The sequence below is a fragment of the Castor canadensis genome, chromosome 18 (assembly GCF_047511655.1).
Source record: "Castor canadensis chromosome 18, mCasCan1.hap1v2, whole genome shotgun sequence".
Lineage (NCBI taxonomy): Eukaryota > Metazoa > Chordata > Mammalia > Rodentia > Castoridae > Castor > Castor canadensis.
Window position 1 is genome coordinate 29,175,118 of NC_133403.1, and position 14,799 is coordinate 29,189,916.

A 14,799-nucleotide genomic window follows, 5' to 3' on the forward strand; every position below is an offset into this window, starting at 1 on the left:
CCGAGTCCACCGCGGAAATCGCCGCCTCCTCCTCAGGGAGCACCTGGGCCAGGACGCTCTCCATCTAGTCAGTCAGTGATCAAAGGACAGAATCCTGAGGAAGAGTCTTTTAGTTCCTCAGCTGACAGGACAGCCCCTCCGCAGATGTCCCCAGACCTCCACTCACCAGGCTGAGGTGTCTGAAGCGACCCCACCTCACAGAAGTCCTGGCTGAGAAGCCGATGCTGTCCTGAAGAGAGAGAGCTGGAGAGAAGAGCACCGGAAGTTGTCATTCCCGCCCCTCCCTCAGGCCTGTTCCACCCAATCAGGAGCAGAGGGTGGGAGTGGCCACGCCCACTTCCGGAACAGTGAGCCAGCTTCCCACCCCGATGCCTGTTGTCATGGCTTGCCAGTGTGGTGATGGCTACTGCCGCAGGTTCAGGAAAGAGGTAGGTGTGCCTATGTCAGGGACCACTTGTGATGGAAATGCCATCTCAAACCATCCATGCCACTCTTCCTTCACTTAGCCTGGTATTTCTACAGTTCCGGCCATGAAGCTCTGGGTATATCCTTCCCCTCGGCAGTACATTTTACCTCAGAAATCCTCAAAATCCCAAAATCTGCTCCTCTGATCTGTGACCATCTTCACAACCAACTTCCTGGCTCATCCTACATATGCTTGACAACTTTTCTATGAGCACTAGGGACCCCATATAGGAACAGAAGGAGATTTGATATTCTGTTCTGAACTATAGTCTGCCACTTGTCCTAAAATTTTAGGCAAATGAGTAGTGGTCAAGGGTAGAAAATCACTTAAAATTGATGTGTGTCAGGGGATGTAGCTCACTGGTGGATACATACAGGAAGACAGTGACACCCACTGAAGGATGAACATGCAATATCCATGGCAAGGAACCACCACATTGTCCAAAATCTACTAAGAGTCAAGATGAATCTTCCAGATAAGTAATGTAAGACACTTTAGGGGAAAATGAAGCCCCAGTCTCCTTAGTTTTTCACCTATGTTTAATTACTTTTAGCATATAATATAATACATGTGGGATTAACATATCCAACTTTCCAAGAAAGGAGCTAAGGCACACAGGGGTCTGCATAATTTCCCAGATACACATCTAGTTCAAGTTGAACTAGAATATGCAGCCCCAACCCTGTGCTTTTGTTCCTTCTTCTGACTTTCTATAAGAATCATCCTATTAAAAGGGCTTGCCATGTATGGCCAAGGATATTGAACATTTCTTCATCTGTTTTAGTGCCACTTATTCTTCTCCTTTTAAGAACTGTCTATTCAGTTCAGTTGCTAGTTTATTCAACCATTCCTTGATTATTTGCTGGGTTAGTTTTTGAGCTCCCTGTATATTCTGATTATTATTCCCTTGCCAGACATAGAACTGGTAGATCTTTTCTCCAATTCAGCAGGTTCTCTACATAGTCTAGTGACTGTTTCCTTTGCTACAGAAACTTATAGTTTGATGCAGTCCCACTTGTAAATCCTTTCTCTTAATTGCTGAGCTATTGTGGATCTATTCAGGAAGCTATTTTCTATGTCTGTATGTTCCAGGGTTTTCCATATTTTTTGATCCACTTTGAATTGGTACTAGTACAGTGTGAGAGGATGTGATCTAGTTTGAATCTTCTACAGGTGGATATTCAGTTTTGACAAAATAATTTGTAGAAGAAGCTATTCTCCAATGCATTTTTGGGGTTCCTTGTTCAAAAGTCAATTTGACATACCTGTGGGAGTTTGTGTTTTGATCTTCTATTCTGCTCCATTGGCCTTCATGTCTGGTTTTATATTAGTACCATTCTGTTTTAATACTTTGACTCTTGTAGTGTAGTCTGAAGTCAGGCATTGTAATACCTCCCACACTGCTCTTTTTCCTGGCTTTTTTTCTTCCATGTGAACTGTAGGTCCGGTTTCTAGCTCTGTGAAAAATGTCATGAAATTTTGATGTAGATAGCACTGAATGTATAGATTTATTTTGGTAGTATAGCCATTTTCACAATATTTTAACTCTGTCCAGTCAGAATGACCATCATAAATAACACAAACAATAGCAAAAGGTGGTGAGACTGTGAAGAAAAATGAGCCGTGATCCATTGTTGTTGGAATGAATATTAGTGCAATCACGGTAGAAAGCATCATGAAACTTAAAATAGATCTACCATATGATCCAGTAATCCCTCCAGGGTGTGAAACTGAAGAGATGCAACTTAGTATATGATAGCCTCACTTGCACACATGTATTTTTCACTTGGCTATTCACAATCGCCAAGCTTTGGAAATAGTCTAGATGTGCTACAACCAACAAATATATTGAGAAAATGCGGTAATATACAATGCAATATTACTCAAAGAAAAAGGATATTTTGTTGTTTGCATGTGTACTGGGCTCGGATGGACAAAAGTCACATATTTAGAGAGTGAATAATATTGAAATATATTGCATCTGTGTATGAGATAGTATACTGCTGAATAATAGAACAGGGCGATAGAGATAGATAAGCAACAGATGAGGTTAATCTAAGTAAAGTACAATTATAAATCTTTAAAATACCAAGGAAACACCCTTGAATAATAAATATAAAATAAAAAATGAAGGTTAGGAAGGTAAAACTGGTTCTATCTTTGGGTGGGTACCAGTGAAAGGAAGGAGGGTAATAGCAGAAGGTGAAAGAGGGTGAATATGGTCGATGTACTATGTGTATGTGTATAAAATATGAGCAATGAAACTTACAGAAAGTTTTCTAAGAAGGGACGAGTGGTAATGATGGGGACTAATAGAGGGGTGAGCCTAATTAAGATACATAGTAAGCATATATGTAAAAGTCACAATGAAAATCCCCTGTACAGCTAACATGCTAGAACAAAAGGAGATGCTGCAATAGGCTAAAAAATAAAAACAAAACAGTGTTTTCTCACCTGCAACAGTGTTGAACATCAGTGTAAGTCCAATTGGGGGACTTTGCTGTCCTGGTTTTGAAAAGTCTGAACCATATTTGAACTGTGAACACATTCAAAATCTAAATCTTCTCTTTTAATAGTCTTTAGACCCACATGCACTTTTGTTCTGATTATTCAATACAGCACTAGAATTTGTTCTTAATGTACTCTTGTGACATTCTCACCAGCCTCTGGTATCTACTATTCTATTCTCAACTTCTATGATAATAGAAGATCCACATTGGACATGTGGATCTATGAAATCCACACTGAGGTTCCCCCTAAGAGGGAGATCCTGCTGTGCTGTTTGCTTACTTCACTCAATGAAATGTCCTCCAGGTCCATTCATGTGGTTGCAACTGAAACAATTGCTCTTCTCACAAAGAAACAGATATGCTTAGGTGTTGGAAATAGTATCATTTACCATGTACATATGTAGCATAACTTCAGATTGCATTGCAAGTAAACACAGCTATTATGGGTAAATAGAAACAGTTTTTGAACTTCGAGTAAATTGCCTATTATTTCTGCCAGGAATAAATCAACACATTTATCTACCATAATACATTTCCCAAGTTGATGCTTGCTAGAAGGAATCCCTCCTCTAAGGTCAAGATAAACTCCTGCCTGGCCCAAGAAGTATGGCAAACTCTGGTCACCCAAAAATGGGAACCCTGCAGAAGAATCAAATGAAGGTACTGTTGAAAAATACATTCTTCAGTAATGATTCTAGGTCATTGTCTCTTATTACAGAGCACTGTAATGTCTCAGGCAGTACTATTGTATATTCCATGTGTGCAAATTTAAGTTCATTATGTCCATCTCTAGTACTACAAATAATTTACTGGAGATCCATTTACAACCCAAATCTTTGTGCATTTTTAAGAGTAAATATCTCAAGTGAATGTCTGCACAATGCATTGTTGAATATTGGCTGCAATAGATCTGATCCTGTGACATGTTACCAGATTATAAAATGTATAGACATCATTTTAACAGTGTTGACAAACATCAAAATAGAAAGGATAGCTTAGAAAGTTCAAGCCCTTTTAAAAACATCTATTACAGATTTCATACAGTTAGAATCACAACATATGCAGTTTTTTCAATGACTTATTTCACTTAGCAGTATACATTTAAGATGCTTTCCTACTTCTCTGTACGTGACAGCTCAGTGATTCCTATCATTGAATCTTAGGTCCCAGGATTGAAGTGCTGCATTGTGTTGGTGCGTTCACCTGGTAAAGAAGAACTTGGCTCCTTCCAAGCAGGTGAAATATGAATGAAGCTGCCATAAAATTATCAAGCATATTTTTTGTGTATAAGTTTTAAATTTAACTGGATAAACACCTAGGATCATGCTTATGATATTATACAGGTGTAATAATTTTAAAGGATTCTGCAGGAAAAGCATCTGGCTTCAGTATTTTATTGTTGAAGTGAATAGTTACTGATTCACTTTTTCATACATATAGTATCAATCTGAATATCTTTATCCTTAGGTAAATTTTGGTATCATTTAACTTGAAGGAATTAGTCCATTTCTTTCAGCTATCAATTTTGTGACAAGTTTTTTGAAAGTATTACTTTACTATCCATTTAATGTCCATGAAATCAGCAATGAAAAGTCTTGTATAATTTATGGTATTATTCTGTTCTGTTCTCCACATTTTCTTTACAGTCACCCAGCCTTAAGGCTTGTCAAGGCTTTTCTTCATTTTAGAGAATTAAATATTGTGTATATTGATTTTCTTTTATGATTCACCCCTTACCATCACATTGTTTTCAGGATACATTTGAATCTCTAAATATTCTTGGGGTTCCAGTTCTCCCTTTGTGTTTGAGATTTAGTTTAATTTCACAGTGCTCTGTGACTATATTTATATGATTTATGCTCTTTCATACATGCCAATGTGTGGTTCATAAACCACAATGTTCTTTATCTGGGGGAATGTGTCAGGTGACCTAGAGAAGAAAGTGTAAGTTTTTTTTTCTTCTTCTTTTATCATTTTTACATTTACTTACCTGTATACACATTATTTGTGCCACTTTCCCCTCCCTACCTCTTCTGGTCAGAATCTGTTCCACCCTCTTGTTCTCCGATTTTGTTGAAGAGAAAACACAGGAGATAATGAGAAAGGCTTAGTGTTTTTGCTAGTTTGAGATAAAGATAGCTATACAGAGAGATTTCTAGTGTTGCTTCCATGCACTTGTGTATTGTAATCCACATTGTTTCATCTCTGTCAGTCCTCTTCATTACTTCCTGGACCCCTTCCTACAGTGGGATCTACAAATTTAAGATTACTTTATTCACTCCTCAACACTGAGCACATCAACCATGTTCAAGTTTTAGGTTTCCTTCCCTTCCCTGTTCCTCCAGTGTGCATTCTACCCTTAGTGGGACCCATGTACAATAATATTACTAGATTTGTTTTGGGTCTATAATCCACATATGAGGGAGAACATGCTATTTTTGGCCTTCTGAACCTGGCTAACTTCACTTAAGATGATGTTCTCCAGTTCTATCCTTTTACTTGCGAATGACAAAATTTCATTCTTCTTCATGGCTGAGTAAAATTCCATTGTGTATAAATACCACATTTTCTTAATCCATTCATCAGTAGTGGGGCATCTTGGCTATTTCCATAGTTTGGATATTGTAAATAGTGCTGCAATAAACATGGGTGTGCAGGTGCTTCTGTAATAACTTGAGTCACATTCCTTTGGGTATGTCCCCAGGAATGGTATTGCTGGATCATATGGCATATCTATTTTTAGTTTTCTAAGACACCTCCATATTGTTTTCCAAAGTGGTTGTGCTAGCCTACATTCCCACCAGCAGTGTGTGAGGGTTCCTTTTTCCCCATCCTTGCCAACATTTGTTGGTGTTCTTGATGCTAGCTATTCTAACAGGTGTGAGATGGAATCTTAGTGTGGTTTGATTTGCATTTCCTTTATGGTCAAGGATGGTGAGCATTTTTTCATGTGTTTTTTTGGTCATTTGGAGTTCTTCCTTTGAAAAATTCTATTTAGTTCAGTTGCCCACTTCTTTATTGGGCATTAATTTTTGGGCAGTTTAGTTTTTTGAACTCCCTGTATATTGCGGTTATTAGTCCTTTGTCTGATGTATAGCTAGCAAATATTTTCTGCCACTCTTTGAGGGTCTCCTCAATTTAGAGACCATTTCTTTTTTCATGCAGAAACTTTTTAATTTCATGTGGTCCTATTTGTCCATCATTGCCGGGCCACTTGAGTTCTACTGAGGAAGTCCTTGCCTATACCTATTGTTTCCAGGGTAGTCCCTGATCTTTTGTGTACTAACTGCAACGTTTTGGGTCTGATATTGAGGTCCTTAATCCACTTTGAGTTGATATTAGTACAGGGTGACAGACATGGATCTAGTTTCAGTTTTCTGCAGGCAGATAACCACTTTTTCCAGCAACATTTGTTGAAGAGGCTGTCTTTTCTCCATCATTTGTTTTTGGTGCCTTTGTAAAAAATGAAGTGGGCATATCTGTGTGGATTCATATCTGGGTCCTTTATTTGTTCCACTGGTCTTCATATCTGTTTTTGCGCCAGTACCATGTTGTTTTTATTGCTGTTGCTCTGTAGTATAGTTTGAAGTTGGGTATTGTGATACCTCCAACGTTGCTGATTATGCTCAGTATTGCCTGGGCTAGTTATGAACTTTTGTATTTCCAAATGAATTTTAGGGTAGATTTTTGCAATCTCTGTGATGAATGTCTTTGGGATTTTAATAGGAATTGAGTTGAATATGTAGATTGCTTTTGGTAGTATAGCCATTTTTACTATGTTGATTCTGCCAATCCATGAGCATGGGAGATCTTTGCATCTTCTGTAATCTTCCTTGATCTCTTTCTTCAGTGGTTTGTAGTTGTCCTTGTAGAAGTCATTTACATACTTTGTTAAGTTTACACCTAGCTATGTGATTATTTTTGAGGCTATTGTAAATGTAATTGTTTTCACATATTCTTTCTCAATTTGTTCATTGTTGGTGTAGAGAAAGGCTATTGATTTTGTAAGTTGTATCCTGCTACATTGCTCAAGCTTTTTATGGTGTCTGGAAGTTTTGGGGTGGAGTTTGTTGGGTCTTTGAGATATAGGATCATGTCATCTGCAAATAGAGGTATTTTGACTCTTTCTTTACCTGTTTGTATTTCTTTTATTTCTTCTTCTTGCCTTATTTCTATGGATAGGAATTCCAGGACTATGTTGAATAGGAGTGGAGACAGTGAGCAGCCTTGCCTCATTCCTGACTTTAGGGGAAATGGTTTCAGTTTTTCACCATTAAGTATGATGTTGGCTGTAGCTTTGTCATATGTAGCCTTTATAATGTTGAGGTACATTCCTTCTATTCCTTGTTTTCTTAGAGCTTTTATCATGAAGTGGTATTGAATCTTACCAAAGGCTTTTCCTGCATCTATTGAGATGATCAAGTCATATTTTTCTTTGCTTCTCTTAATGTGCTGTATTACATTTATTGATTTTCATATGTTGAACCATCCCTGCATCCCTGGGATGAAGCCTACTTGGTCATGGCGAATGATCTTTCTGATATGTTGTTGGATTCGGTTTGCCATTTTTTTATTGAGGATATTTGTAACAATGTTCATTAAGTAGATTGGTCTGTAGTTCTCCTTTATGGATGTGTCCTTGTCTGGTTTTGGGATGAGTGTAGTACTGGCTTTATAGAATGAGTTAGGCAGTGTTCCTTTCCTTCTTCCTTTTCTATTTTGTGGAAAAGTTTAAGGAGTATTGGTGTTAATTCTTCTTTGAAGGTCTGGAAGAATTTAGCTGAAAATCTGTCAGGTTTGGACTTCTCTTTTTTGGGAGACTCTTTATTGTTGCTTCAATTTCATTACATGTTATAAATCTGTTTATGTGGTTAATATTCTCTTGGTTCAGTTTTGGACAGTCATAAGTATCTAGAAACTTGTTCATTTCTTCAAGATTTTCCAGTTTATTTATTCCATTCTCAAAGTAGTCTCTGATGATTCCCTGTATTTTTGTGGTGTTTTTTGTTAGCTCCACTTTTTCATTTCTGGTTTTACTAATTTGTGTATTTTCCCTGCCATTTAGTTGGTTTTTTTGTTTGTTTGTTTTGTTTAAGGATTTGATTGTGTGCTGTTGAATCATTGCTACTCTCTACTTGCTTGTGTTTTCTTCTCTTTTGGTTTGATGCTTCCCATCCTCTTGTAGTTTTGTTTGCTTTTATCTTCTGTGTGCAGAATTCCTTGTAGAATTTTCTGTAGTGTTGGCATGGTGGTCATATATTGTTTTAGTTTTTGTTTATCGTGGAAGATTTTTATTGCTCTAATTTTGAATGATAGTTTTTCTGAGTAGAGTATCCTAGGGCTGATGTTATTTTCATTCAGTGCCCAAAATACCTCGCTCCATGCCCTTCTTGCTTTTAAAATTTCTGTTGAGAAATCTGCTGTTATTTTGATGATTTTACCTTTATAAGTTATTTGGTTTTTTTCTCTCACAACCTTCAAGTTTCTTTCTTAATTCCTCTGTGCTTCTTGTTTTAATGATAATATGCCCTGGGGAGGTTCTAGTTTGGTCACGTCTGTTTGGTGTCCTGGAGGCTTCTTGTACCTGAATGTGTAAAACTTTCTCTAGATTTGGGGAATTTTCTGTTATCATTTTATTGAATATATTATGTATTACTTTGGCTTGCACCTCTTCTCCTTCATCATTGTCCATGATTCTCAGGTTTGGTCTTTTGATAGAGTCCTGAGTTCTTTCATATTCCTTTCACAGCTCTTGAGTTGTTTGACTAAGGTTTCTTGTCATGCTTCTTTAATTTCTATTTTATCTTCAAGTTCTGAGATTCTGTCTTCTAGTTGCTCTAGTCTACTGTAGTGTCCTTCCACTGTGTTTTTTGTTTGACTAAAGGGATTTTTTATTTCCAGGATTTCTGTTTGATTCTTTTTTCTGAGGTTTTTCATATGTTTGTTCCATTCCTCTTTTATAATTTGTGTTGTCCTCTTTAATTCATGTATCTTTCTTTTTATAGTGTCTTTGTTTCACTTTGGTGTTTGTTGAAGTCCATTCTGAGCTCCTTTATTTGTTTCTGTGCCTTCTCATGCTCTTTATTTTTGGTGTCTTGAAATTTCTTGAGTGCATCTTGTACATTCTGGTTAACCATAAATTTCTCCATGAATTTCTCAGTGATATCTTCCAAGATTTCTTCTTTGAACATTTTTATGTGGGTGGCACTGGGTTCCTTAGTGACATTTATCATTGTTTTTTGACGTGAGGGATTAGTTATCCATTTTCTTCATTTCCCACTGAATCGTGCATTGAATTATTTGTTTGAGAGAGTGGTTTCCATCCCTTCTTCTTCTTCCCATCACTCCACTTGGTGCTGTGCAACTATGTTTTATAGGCTAGTTGGTGGATTTGATTGCCTGATTTCTTTCCCTGATTTAAATTTTGTGTTGGGACTGACTTGGTTGTAGCTAGTTTGATGTGGTCTTTCTGTCCCTAACCTGGAGGTATAATTTAGCAACAAGTTCACAGGTTCAATGGCAGACCAGTTGTTCACATATTATATAGAAATCCTCTTGATGATAATATCTATAAAACAGTCAGATTTCAGGGGGAGTAATGGTTATTATGCTATTTATAGATTTTGGGAAATTAGTAAAGGTGTTACTAAAAGGAGGGCAGGAAAACAGGTAGGTGTGTGGGGGAAGAAGTATGGGGGCTGCTGGGTTTTGTGGCCCTTGTGTGTGTGTTTGGGTATATTTCTGTTGTTGCAGTGGAGGGTATTTGTGTCAGGGATTGCAGGGTGTTGGGGTTGTGTACAGTTGGTACAGTGGGCTCATCAGCAGGTGGTGAGTATGTAGGAGGGAGGGGTGGTATAGTGACAGGTTGGGGAAGGATAAGAGGGGAGGTGTAGATGGGGGAAAGATTGGAAGAGAAGGGACAGAAAGAATAGTTAGGAGGGAGAACAATGGATTGTAGCTCAGGAGAGGAGGGAAAGTGAAGAGGGTAAGAATAGGAATAAGAAAATATTGATGGTGAAGTTAATTATACAAGAAGAAAAAAGAAAAAAGAAACACACACACAAAAAACCCCACCAGGTTCAGGAATCACAGAAAGTTCAGTCTTTTGATGAAAATTCTGGGGTTATTCCTTAGGTGTTCAATCCTGGTATTGGGATACAAGCAGAAGCTCTGATGTAGTTTCACAAGGTGACTGGCTTGTAAGTCGTATTTGGTTCCTTCTGACCACGAGATTAGCTAGAATTTTGAGGTGAGGTAAAACTTCCAGCTGTGCAGTGTGGTCAGAACTATTGCTTCAGGCAGCAGCTGTGTTACCTTTCATCTATATCTCTGTTTGTTCAGCTCCTCTCCCAGGAAGGTGAAGCAATTTAGTTTTGAATGCTGCCCTCTGCCCCAGAAATCAGCTCTAGGATCTACCACCTGCCTTGCTTTGGAGGGGTTGGCTTGTCACTCAACCAGTGCTCTCAGCCTTTGTGCTTTTCCCAATCTCTGCTGAGTGCTGGTGGCTGTTCTGGGAGGTTGGTTTGTCATCCCACTCCCTCTTAGCCTTTATGTGTCTCCTAATCTCTGCTGAGTGCTAGCTGCTCCTCTGGGATGTTAGCTTTTCACCTTGCCCACACTTCCAACCTTTGCTGCTTTATGTGTTAGTTCACTGAGAGTTTGAGTCTTTGCCCCACCCCCACCCCTTGGGGCAGGCTCAGTGTTTCACCCCACCCTGCTGGGTTTTTTTTTGGTGTTAGATTACAATTTGCTGTTTATATTTTTCAGTTTTGCCGGGGGGGGGGGTAAGTTCTCTGGATTTTTTCCCTGCCATTCTCAGAAATTTGTTCTCCTACCTCCACCTCCCTAGTAGCTAAAATTACTAGAGTAAGTCAACATCTTCTCTCATCCAATCAAAATGATATATAGACTTGGGCAAACAGGACTGTGCATGACATTATTCTCATTATATGGTCACCTTTCTGTTAGTGCAGGTGGATTCCACAACCCATGAAAACCATACATATTCCTAACTTGCTCAAAAGCTGAGCAAAAAAAATAAAACCTGAGAGTAATGGGCTTTTTTGTGTATGTATAGTCCTGATGATCACAGGAAGAATTATGACCATCTACTTCTTTCCCTACAAGCAGCTATGTATTTTTCAGCTGTACATTGTGTATGTGTGTGTGAAGTTTTTGACGTGGCAGAGAGTCCATGTATAGTTATAGTACATGTGTCTCTGGGTGTCTGTGTACTTCCTCAGAAAAGATGTTCCCTCTTACACAGTCCATTGCAACCATCAATTTTCAGTGGGAATTCTACCATCTCATCCCCAGTAGATAATTCACTTTCTTGAATCCTCACCATAGCTCAATCATGGAGAAGATATATAGACAGATACAGGTTCTTTACACTGGAAGTAATGGGCCAAGGTGAAGTTAAGCATGGGACACAGTTGATGGTCTGAGCTGCAGATTTCTATTAGCAATTCAGCCATGGATCACTAGTTACCATGCCAGGGACTTCAGACTCTTATGAATATGTCTTGCAGTGTTATAGACTATGGAGTTCCAAGTGCTGTCTAGGTTTTGAGGTATCAAGAATAGCAACAAAACAATGGGTGGCAATAGATACATGAATCAGGGGAGGTTTCTAGTCATTACCATAAAGCTCACATAGTCCACATGGTTGGGGTCAGCTCACACATTGTGAAAGCTCTGAGTAACCTAGTAGAGCAGTATAGGTGAACATTTGCCAGTGTTGGTGTTCTTTTTCAGACCATGCTTATTGCAGAGATAAACCAAGCCTTAGAATCACTCAAATTCTTTATCACAAACATCCAAGCGATAGCAATAGTAATTCAAATTAAAACATGTATGTCAGATGTTTGCAGGACAGCTGGTTTAGTGAGTGTCAATACTCAGCCCATGCTGATGAACTGACACACTAATTCAGGCTACTGTGATCTGAGCATCCAATGCTTATATGAACACACACATAGAGTGTGTAGGATAGGAAGACAGGAAGGAGCATGATCATATGTTTAGTAGCAGATATTTTCAATGTTATTATTTCATAATTTCCAAGTTAATTTTATTTCTAAAACATCATTAAAATTGGTTTGGCAAATAAAGAGAAGAGAATATCTAGCCTTCACTTAAATATACTCTACAAACACTGCTTTTACTCAATTGCAATCACCTAGAGAATATATTAATATATATATATCTTGGGGGGAAGTTATTAGAATAAAGAAGCCACTTAGATGAATTCATAAGTGGACAGGAAGAAGCATGGCTAATGCTTTGCAGTTGGACCAATTTATACTGACTAGAATTACTTTAGCTGGAAATCCTAAGGCTCTGCTTCTCATTTACTTCCTGGTCTCTTTTGCCTTATACACTTGCTTCATTTCTACCACAAGAATGTCCTCAATAATCCATTTTTAAAACCAACAGTGTTCTCAGATACATTCAGTTTTTTTCTAGCTCATGTTGAGATTATTGGATACTCATCCTCATATCATAAAGAGGAAATTATAAATGCCTTTGTAAGTTTACTAGGCTTTGTGTGAAATACAAGCTTTGCTTTTTAGTTGGTTTCTTTAAAAAATATAATTGTTACAATATATGATCATGTGAACATATATATTACACTTGACCTTTTCATTTTCCTTCTTTGGGGGAATTTCAAATGCCATGCTTTATCCAATCTAGGTCTTATAACAAACATTAAAACCAGACTGCAATACAATGTGTATCCCATCGAGCTCTCCCATCAGAAGAATTTTTTCCTCCTTGGAAAGACATTTTTAATTGCCAAAAAGTTTTAAAAAAAGGCTTAGCCTGCAGGGATTTTGTGTCTTTTGCAGCAGTAGGTATGCTCTCTTACTTTGGGTTCCTTTGAATTTACCAGTTTCCCATATGGATTCTAATGTAACCAAGTGAACATAGGACCTCCAAGCAGGACAAAGAATAGCTTGGGCCTCACAGTAACTCTTTTTATCTAATTTTAGGTGGATGCAATGGGAACATCAAATGGAATAGACCGTGCATTCAGATTCCTGTGGATGTTGAAAGGTGTGAGGGTGACTTGTCATTTTTCTGGGGATAGCCTACCTTATTTGAGAATCTTACAATGAATGAGGTTTAGAGTGTGGTGATAGAAACTGATAATGCAGATAATGATAAATGTGTTTTTCATATTCATTGCCAGTAGCTTTTTTCCTTATGGAGTTGGGTACATGGTGTATACTGGAACCATGTATGAATAAATGTGGTATGGGTTCTGGTTGTTTCTGTGTGTGACTTCTTTTGTTTGCATATTTCCTTAGATATATATTTGCCTAGTTGAAAGTTGCCTTTCCTAATCAAATTATCATCATTGTTATACACATATGTATATTAATAAAGTTGTAAACTCTGGGGGAAGTTTATTTCAAGCCAAGACAAACTTGAAAAGCTCTGAAAAAACATATCCTTTCTTTGATCAACTAAAGGTGTACAGGGGTCTAATGAAATAAGTTGTGTATCTGTTATTGGACAGTAGCAATTTACTTTAACAATAAACCTCACTTTCCAGTGTGTCTCAAGATTTGCTCATGGCATTTCACTGATAATGATTCTGCACGCTAGAATTTTCTCACTCTCCATCCCTTGGTATGAAAGCCCTTAGTATTCATCTTCCACAATCCATCCTTAGTAGGCATTCTGGCCATTACATTCTTTGGGCTACAGTCACAGGTCACACCCAGATCTGGTTCCTCCTCAAATTTTCCAGTCCAATATGCCCACAATGAACCAGGTGTCCAAACAAGCTCTCATCCAGGTGTAGGGGTGATGATGACTTCTGAACACAATACTAACTTACAAGTGAGTGATCACATCATACTGCAAGCCTCTGTGCAAGGGTACACTAAGGGAATGGAGGCCATGACTCCTCATCTTTGGCCTCTAGATCATTGCTATCCAACATGACATATACTTAATATAGATCTGCATTCCATGTTAAAATTAATTTAGAAAAGTAAGTTTGAATGTTCTGATTTACATTGCCACATTTCATGTCTCCAGGAAAAGATATTGGCAGAAACAACAAGAGGGAAATAGACAGGTAGTAAAGGGGGAAAGAAAGGGAAGGAAGTCAGTCTCACAGAGAAAATCATGACAACCATTACTTCCTTTGGGAGGGAAAGAAAGAGTCACCACTTCCTCTTGGTATAGTGGAGGAATTTGTGCTAGATAAAAGAGCTACAAACTATAACCCTTTGCTCCTTGCAATAATGAGATAACTGATGCCCTATAAGAGGAACAAACAGATGAGCCAGAATTGGGTTCTAAGACAGGGCTCTGTGATACTGGAAGCAGCAGGGAATCCAAGTTCTTATATGCATTTTAAGACTTACCTCTCTTTGCCCAAGGCAAATCCATAACATTCAGTGCTCCATTACACACAAAGGTTGCATTTAATGATTGTGAGGAGTAGGAGTGAGGGGCCAGTTATGTCCATGTGATTTATTTTCCATATCTCTCCTTTTAGCACTGTTTCTTACCTACTGACTCCCTCCCCATTCACATATGTCTGTGTAGTAGATATGTCTGGGAAGACAGTTTGTGCACTGGAATGATGTAAAATGAATATACAGACTTCTGCTTTTCCAAACCAGAGATATCAATTAAAAGAAACACTTAATACTTCCAGAACAATTTGAAAACAATGAGAAAAACATTAAGAGAATGCAAACAAACACCCCCAGTGTCGTCACAGTGTCTCCAATGAACAACTGTATCTGAAGGTTCTATACACCCACTCAGATTTAAAATGTCCTATCAAGCTTTCTATCT

The 14,799-nt window shown here is 38.1% G+C and overlaps 1 long non-coding RNA gene across 1 annotated transcript; it reads left to right on the forward strand.

Annotated features, from left to right (window-relative positions):
* Nucleotides 1-335: 335 nt before the first annotated feature.
* On the forward strand, nt 336-13,376 carry LOC141418867 (uncharacterized). Its single transcript, XR_012443529.1, has 4 exons — nt 336-428; nt 3,476-3,636; nt 4,140-4,212; nt 12,972-13,376. It is a non-coding gene; the product is annotated as an uncharacterized lncRNA (long non-coding RNA).
* The last annotated feature ends 1,423 nt before the right edge of the window (nt 13,377-14,799 follow it).